Source organism: Brienomyrus brachyistius, unplaced genomic scaffold, assembly GCF_023856365.1.
Source record: "Brienomyrus brachyistius isolate T26 unplaced genomic scaffold, BBRACH_0.4 scaffold272, whole genome shotgun sequence".
NCBI classification, from domain to species: domain Eukaryota; kingdom Metazoa; phylum Chordata; class Actinopteri; order Osteoglossiformes; family Mormyridae; genus Brienomyrus; species Brienomyrus brachyistius.
Genome location: NW_026042547.1, coordinates 14520 through 23664, shown reverse-complemented (window position 1 = coordinate 23664; position 9145 = coordinate 14520). Strand labels below are relative to the sequence as shown.

At 45.4% G+C, this 9145-nt stretch overlaps 1 pseudogene; it reads left to right on the top strand.

Moving 5' to 3' along the window:
* The first annotated feature begins 5881 nt into the window (after positions 1–5881).
* On the top strand, positions 5882–8653 carry LOC125728381 (pantothenate kinase 2, mitochondrial-like; annotated as a pseudogene).
* The last annotated feature ends 492 nt before the right edge of the window (positions 8654–9145 follow it).

Below are 9145 nucleotides of genomic sequence, written 5' to 3'. Positions count from 1 at the left end.
TCCCAGGCCAGCCGAGAGACATAGTCTCTCCAGCGTGTCCTGGGTCTTCCCCGGGGTCTCCTCCCAGTGGGACATGCCCGGAATACCTCCCCAGGGAGGCGTCCCGGAGGCATCCTGATCAGATGCCCGAGCCACCTCATCTGGCTCCTCTCGATGCGGAGGAGCAGCGGCTCTACTCTGAGTCCCTCCCGAATGACTGAGCTCCTCACCCTATCTCTAAGGGAGAGCCCAGCCACCCTGTGGAGGAAACTCATTTCGGCCGCTTGTACCCGCGATCTCGTTCTTTCGGTCACTACCCAAAGCTCATGACCATAGGTGAGGGTAGGAACGTAGATCGACTGGTAAATCGAGAGCTTCGCCTTTTGGCTCAGCTCTCTCTTCAGCATGACTGCTGACGCCGCACCGATCCGCCTGTCGATCTCCCGCTCCATCGTTCCCCCACTTGTGAACAAGATCCCGAGATACTTAAACTCCTCCACTTGGGGGAGGACCCCATCCCCAACCCGGAGAGAGCACTCTACCCTTTTCCGGCTGAGAACCATGGTCTCGGATTTGGAGGTGCTGATTCTCATCCCAGCCGCTTCGCACTCGGCTGCGAACTGCTCCAGCGAGAGCTGAAGGTCACGGCTCGATGAGGCCAACAGAACCACATCATCCGCAAAAAGCAGAGACCTAATCCTGAGGTCACCGAACCGAACGCCCTCAACGCCCTGGCTGCGCCTAGAAATTCTGTCCATAAAAACTAGGAACAGAATCGGTGACAAAGGGCAGCCCTGACGGAGTCCAACCCTCACCGGAAACGAGTCCGACTTATTGCCGCCCATGCGGACCAAACTCTGGCACCGGTCATACAGGGACCGAACCGCCCTTAAAAGGGAGCCCGGTACCCCATACTCCCGGAGCACTCCCCACAGGACCCCACGAGGGACACGGTCGAATGCCTTTTCCAAGTCCACAAAACACATGTAGACTGGTCGGGCAAACTCCCATGAACCCTCCAGAACCCTGCTGAGAGTATAGAGCTGGTCCACTGTTCCACGGCCAAGGCGAAAACCACACTGCTCCTCCTGAATCCGAGGTTCGACAATCCGGCGGACCCTCCTTTCCAGGACCCCCGAATAGACCTTACCAGGGAGGCTGAGGAGTGTGATCCCCCTGTAGTTGGAGCACACCCTCCGGTCCCCTTTCTTAAAGAGGGGGACCACCACCCCGGTCTGCCAATCCAGAGGCACTGCCCCCGATGTCCACGCGATGCTGCAGATGCGTGTCAGCCACGACAGCCCCGCAGCATCCAGAGCCTTGAGGAACTCTGGGCAAATCTCGTCCACCCCCGGGGCCCAGCCACCGAGGAGCTTTTTGACCACCTCAGCGACCTCCACCCCCGAGATAGGCGAGTCCACCCCCAAGTCCCCACACTCTGCTTCCATGTTGGAAGGCGTGTCGGTGGGATTGAGGAGGTCTTCGAAGTACTCCCTCCACCGACCCAAAACGTCCCGAGCTGAGGTCAGCAGCGCACCATCCCCACCATAAATAGTGTTGATGCTGCACCGCTTTCCCGCCCGGAGCCGCCGGATGGTGGACCAGAATTTCCTCGAAGCCGTCCGGAAGTCGTTCTCCATGGCCTCATGAAACTAAACAGGAGAAACTAAACAAAAACATTTAAATAGGATAAAATATTTCTTTCCCTGGTACCTCATTGACAAACTATTTCCTTGGTTTTCTTTGATTTTTCTGATAAGACCAAATGTGTACAGCTTTCCGATTATAGCTGCAGAAACTTCAGATGCAGACTTAGACTTCAAGGGCTCAACCACGACCAACTTTGTGATTAAATCTCTCATGGTTAAAACATATTTATTGCACCTTGCAGTTTCACGAAGTGGGCCGATGAGGTCCAAGCCCACAACTGTCCAGGCTTCTTTAACCTGATGTAATATTATTAGCTCAATACAGCATATATTTTAAGTGATGCTGCAATAAATGTTACATGGCACACCTTAATAGAATTTAGGACTGGCGCCACTGTCTTGATTGGGTCGTTAATTTGACAGTAATGACAGCATCTCACTTTGAGTAAGAAATATAGGAAATTTTAATTAGTACCACAAATGAACCTAACAAGATGTAAACCATTTGGAGGAAAAGCACAACTTGAAGTTTAGTGCATATATTAATTGTAAGATGATTATACCACCAAACAAAACAAGCAATCCAGAATTGTTCATGTTGAAATATTAAGACACATGTAAAATAATGGTTTTGGGGAAAACAAAAAGATTTACTGATTGCATAACAATACAGCCTTCACAACTCACCCAGTCTGTCACGTCTTTCTTCAGTGTTGGCCAAAAGTAACTAGCAATAATCCTGTCTCTGATCCCTATTACACCATGATGGTTGCCAGTTCCAGGCTTATTGTGGCACTGCGTTACAGCTGACCTCTTTTCCTCTTCAGTTAAGAGAACAAGGTGCATGTACTGCTTGGCTGGGCCAGTGTAAAACAGCTGTTCATCTGTCATAAATATCATCATTGACATAAAAAAGAATTTTGGTGAAACTGCATTAGCAGCTTAGAAGCTTTAAATAAACTTTTTTGACATGGATACCATAGGGATAGAATATCCTACATCTGTATTTATAATAAATTGATATGCATCCTTTATCCATGTTGAGCTCAGATACTTTAACAGAAAAAACCGTTAACGCGCATAATATAATATATACATGCATAGCAAAACAGAATGTGGGTTTGCTTTAAATAATTGCATTTCACTGCATATTACTGCATTTCATCAAGATTTGGTTGTACTGAGATGCAGACACTTATGCAGGGCTAAAATAAATAATAATGATAAAAGTTAATAATCGACATGAAACCCACTTTAATTTTTAGGCACTTAATAAAGGATTCTAAAGAATTGCATAGCAATTCATTAGTTAACACGGTTGACTCCACAGTGATAAAGATGGCAAAAGACATTTTCAATATTAAAAATTTAAATAACCTAAATTTTGGATGGATCGATGTCGAATTTGACACAGCTGCACGAACACCAGTACTTTTATCCAGGAACTTCTATGCAAGAAAACTATACTGTGACGATCGGCATCTGTAGGTGAGGCGCACGGGTGCGGTGACGAGCGGAGAGGCAAGCGACCAGGCAGAAGTAGGGTAAACGGGGATGTATTATGATGACAAGGACTGGGGAACATGACACGCCAACGACCATCACCACCCACAAGGGCTACAACATCAATGACGGACACCGCTAACACGTAAGACCAGGACTTAAAACCAGACAAGACTAATCAAAGTAATCCGATACAGCGGGGTACAATCAGGGAAATACACGTGGGAAGGCAGGGGGCGTGGCACACACGAGGAGCGGACGAGCCGGGCATGACAGAGCCCCCCCCCAAAGGCGCGCTTCACCGGGCGTGCCCAGGAGGAGGCGACGAACGGGACGAGGGGACCAAGACCTGAAAAACAAAACCCAAAACCAAGAACAAGAGACCGGGAATTAAACAGAGAGACAGAACAGGCACAAAGACAAGACCAGGGACAAAACCTGACAGAGGACGGGGAACACGGACCGACAGATAAAGAGAGGGGACACAGAAGGAACAGGCGGGACACAAGGGCCAGGAGTGAACGGAGGGCACAGAGGAGGACGGGTAGCAAAGACAGGAGGAACAGAGCCAGAGGGAGCAGAGAGAGGTGGGACAAAGGTGGAAGGAGGAGAGAGGACCAAAGGGACAAAGGGAGGAGCGAAGGGAGACAAGGAGGGGGAAAAGAGGGGAGCCCGAGGGAACGCAGGCGACCGGGAGGCCGGAGCCGGAGGGGCCCGTGGAGGGGCTGAGGAGACAGGGCGAGGGGCCCGTGGAGGGGCCAGGGAGGGAGCAGGAGGGAGCACCGGAGGCGGGGACGAAGGAGCCGGAGGGACCCCCGGCGAAGGCAAGGCGAGCGGGGGAGCCGCCGCAGGCGGCGACGTCTTCCGACGAGCCAGAGCGGGTGGGACTGCAGGCGAGGGAGGAGTCGCCGTCGGGGGGCCCGCCAGCGACCGAGCAATAACCGGAGGGGGAACCGAGGCCAGGCGGCGAGGCCGCGGAGAAAATCCGAAGCATTCTAGGTGTTAATTTAGTTCTCAATAGTATGATGTGTTGGAAACATCTACTACATTCTCTATTCGAGTAATTCATTCTGGATATATCAAACACATTTACACAATGATCATTTATAGTCTTTGCATATGCAACAGTTATATTTAATTGAAACATTTATTCAAAAGGGCACAACCCGAAGGAAAACTGGTAAAAAATGTCTCCCGTAGACTTACATTGGGCTGTTGTACTCTGTACTCCATTACTCTGCTCATCAATTCCCTTTCTAGTCACCTTCTTCATGTCAGCTTTCTCTAACTTTCAAATTCTCTGGCCTCCCTTACATCGTTTTTCCTTCTTTCTTCCATGCCATGTCTATGTCTTCCATTCTAGCCATCTTCTCCCCATATGCTTCCTTCTGTCTGTCTGTCTGTCTGTCTGTTTGGACTATAGTCACAATGTAAAACGTAATTCACAACACCATTACATTAAAAATACCTCTTGGCTGCATTAAACATGTTGCCATTAATCAGAAAGGATTTTCACCAGTTTACATCAATATCAATTGCTTACAGAACACAAAATTCTTTTACCCCAATTTAATTCAAAATTCAACAGGTTGCCATTTGTGCTATAATACTGGCATCTAGTGGACACTTAGCTGAACATACCACATCAAATGAATGTCAAGTATGATGTTGTACATCGGCAACATTTTTCTCTCAAAGAGTAACCAGTAGCCTACAAAAATTCTGATGTTATACATATTTCCAAGCATGTGCAATATACAGGGGGCCCTTGGATTACGACACAATTCCGTTCCTACGACAGTGACGTGACCCGAATTTTTTTGATATCCTTACAATGTCGAATTTCACTTACATCGTGATGGCTTTCCTCTGCACAAATGGTACACTTGCGCTTTTAACAGTCTAAATTGGCGTAGGTAAGCATACTGGGGGACACAAACTCCCTCAGTGATATGCCGCGTTACTGTGTATTCTTGTGCCTCACGCAACTAAACTAGCAGCGAACAACCCAGGATGAGGCGGCAACCCATCGCAGAGCACACTTACGCACCATTTACTCACACATGCTTTCAAAATACATGTAAAGTTGCCAATTTTTTATATTTAAATATGTGTGAAACAGATTGCAGACATATATGGGAAATACACACAACCAGTCAAAAGTTTTTGGACAGCGCAGGTTTTTACCTCTTTTACATTTATTTCATAAACTGCACATTTTTTATTCTTGTTAAGCATTGGAAAGTTGAGTGAACATCTATAATTTAAAATATGTCAAGTAAAACAAGTTTCCTTTACAACATGGAAATGGTTTATAACAGTGCATGTCTGATATCCTGTTAACTGGTTGAGTGGTGATGACACAGTCAAATTCTAGGCTGTCTTTAATTAATGTGATGTAAGAGATGCCTGTCCAGACTGATTTAAGATAGATAAATAAACCATTCGCATCTGCTTATCCTGTATGTGTGATGATACATTGACTTGGGTAAGTGCTGTTTATTACCTAGAGAAACTTAAACCGCCAGGTAATCAGTAGCACCACATTTCCCCTGATTGTTCCCCTGTTTTCATGTCATCAGTTACCGACCTAACTTTACCTGATGATTTTTATGTGTTTTATGTTCACATTGTGACATTTCCTATTGTCATTTGAAGTGCTGTGGTCTCTGCAGTCGGTACTGAATAAGCAGTGTGCTGAATAAGCAGGAAAATGGATGGATGGATAAATTGTTTAAACGTCTTTAGTTATGCTATTCATAAGATTTGTACATATCAAACAGGAGAGTAATTACTTCCCTTTTTTTCTTGCTAAAGCATTTCCCTGGTTCGGAATAGACATTGGTGGGACCCTTGTGAAACTAGTGTACTTCGAACCAGAGGAGGAACAGGCAGAAGCGGAGAACCTGAAGAACATCCGCTCCTGTCTGACCTCTAATGTGGCTTATGGCTCCACCGGCATCCGAGATGTGCAGCTGGAAGTGAAGGGTCTGGAGCTGTGTGGCCGAATGGGGAACCTCCATTTTATTCGTTTCCCCACCCAAGACCTGACTACCTTCCTGCAAATGACCCGTGACAAGCAGTTCTCCGGGCTCCATACCACACTCTGTGCCACAAGTGGTGGGGCCCACAAGTTTGAGGCTGATTTCTGAACGGTGAGTTCTGTTGATGTTACATTTCATTACAATATAATGCAATTCACTTTGTCTTTGAAAATGGGAAATTTCCAGAGGAAATCACAAATCCTATTATGAGCTTTTTTTCCCCGTAACCCCTTCAGATTGCTGGTCTACAGCTCGTACCACTGGATGAGTTGGATTGTGTCATCCGTGGGGTCCTGTTCATGAACTCCAGTGGACCCTCCGAGTGTTTCTACTTGGAAAATCCTACTCCTCCAGAGCAGTGCTTCCTCAAAGCATACCAACTGGAGAACCCTTTCCCATTCCTACTAGTCAACATCGGATCTTGGGTCAGCATTCTGGCAGTCTATTCCAGAGACAATTTTAGACGTGTCACTGGAACAAGGTGAGCTAGGCTCTGATGATAATTTTCAAATCTTCTAAAGCTAATATTGATATAACAGTTTGAAACTGTCTGGCTTTCAGTCTTGGTGGAGGAACTTTCCACGGACTGTGCTGTTTGCTGACGGGTTGCTCCATGTTTGAGGAAGCACTGGAGATGGCCTCACATGGGGACAGCACACGGGTGGACAAGCTTGTGCAGGACATTTATAGGGGAGACTATGAGAGGTTTGGTCTCCCAGGCTGGACTGTGGCCTCCAGGTAGGATGTAGTCATATAATATTTAAGTCAGCCTAGAATGAGCTGCATCCCCGGTCCTGAATCAAGGCTTAAAATTGTGCTTAAACAATGTAATACTGTAAAAAGTCACTACAGCAAGGAAGGATGTCTGGAGGTGGTGGGTGCTGAGTAATCTGAAAAGCAGCTGGCATGCAGTAACCCTCAGTCATGTTTAAACCTAGAATTTAATGATCAGTGTTGACACACCACTGCACAACAACGGGATGTGTCCTCCGCATTTAACCCATATATATATGTGACAATGTGACATAGCAGGGGGCAGCTAATTCAGTGCCCAGGGTGCAGTGCTTGGGGGCGGTACCTTGCTCAGGGTATCTCAGTGGTGCCTTGTTGGTCGGGGATTCAAACCTGCAATCTTTCAATTACAAGTGCACTTCCCTAACCATTAAGCCACCACTGCCCAGAGGTGTTAGCAATAATCTGCATGATACTGATGCTGCAGGAATAACCAAGACATGTCAGAGAAGAAAAAAATAGGGTTTATTTACTATGGATAAATTATTTATCTTTGTTTCAGTTTTGGAAACATGATTTCCAAGGAGCAGCCCGATTCAGTGTCCAAAGAAGATCTGGCCAGAGCAGCATTAGTTGCCGTCACAAATAACATCGGTTCCATCACCAGGATGTGTGCCCGGAATGAGGTAAACCTTTGTCAGGACTTACACACACCGTGCCTGTGTGCTCCGTTCACATATGATTCACATACCTGATGCAGAATGGGACGAACCGTATTACTAAAGAAATTTGCCACTATGTTGAGCAAAACCATATCCCCAGAACAAAGACAGAATTCTGGCTTTTCCCTAATAAACAGCGTTGCCCTCTATTCTGTCAAGATATTAAAAGTTTCTTACAGTTTTTTATGTCTAACAAGCATCAGAATGCAGTTACTCTCTGGTGTCTCCCATGATTTAAAACCCAAACTCCAATAGTAGTAAAAGCCTTTCCTTCATGCTGTTCAGTGACCACCGGGGCAACAAGTATATTTTTGTTTTAAACGGGGGAATTTGTTTAAAACTGCTTGCTAACTGCTTTCTTTATTCTTTGAAGAACATAGAGAGAGTGGTGTTCGTGGGCAACTTCCTGAGAGGCAACATGCTGTCCATGAATCTCCTGGCCTACTCAATGGAATACTGGTCTGCTGGAAAGGTTAAAGCGCTGTTTCTTCAGCATGAGGTATGAGTCATTTTAACCTCAAGCCTCCCTTGACGTCTTGAATGTTAATGAATGTTAATGGCTGCTAGCTTATGAACTTTTCCTATAAGCTGCTAAAGAATCAGCCATTTTGTTGATGTGGTTGATGCACAGTTTTTATTTCCGTTATTTATGATTTTTTTTCTCATAAAGCAGTTATTTATTTGCTATGAGCACCACAAAATGAATGTATACTGTTTATAATGTGCATAATGGTTTTTATTTTTTTACAGGGCTACTTCAGAGTTGTCGGGTCACTGCTGGAACTTTTAAAATCCTCCTAAGCCCAGAAGTATAAATGACCAGAGTGATATAAAATTCTACTGCCCTCCTGTACCTCTGTGACTACATCTTTGCCATGTGATCAGGTAGTGTACTCTATGGTCTAATTCAGATACTATGCATTCTGTTTTCATTTTTGTCTTCTAACTAAGCTTTTCTTTCTAGTGTAGGTAATGGAGAAGAAGAGAAACAGATCCAAGAAGTTTGTTTTATAATAAAAACCTTTAAAAATATTCATGAGAGTGTGTTTCATGACCTATTCCTGAATAAACTAAGCTTATTTCCTGAAGGAAGATTAGAGCTAGTTCAGGGGGGTATTCCATGAAAGTAGCTAAAGAAGGCCCGACTCCCCCGAAAAAGTGAGACTCAAACTAGCACCATCTCCCAATTAAGCCTGAAGTCATTCCATTAACGCAGAACGAGACTTTTCTAATCGAGGCTACTTCAAGACAGACTTGCATAGTCTCACTTAGTGCACGTACCCGAGATATTTAGGTGGTAGATAAAATGACGCAGAACAAGAGCAAACAGAGCTGCTTTTTTTCTGCAGCAGAACAAATACTTCTGAAGGAGCTATATGAACAATACAAAAATATTATAACAAAAAAAGGCAATACTGTAGCTATCAATAAAGCCAGAGTGATGGCTTGGCAGAATACTGCAGACAGACTAAATGCGTAAGTCATGTATATGTTACGAGTATTTGTGATTATAGTG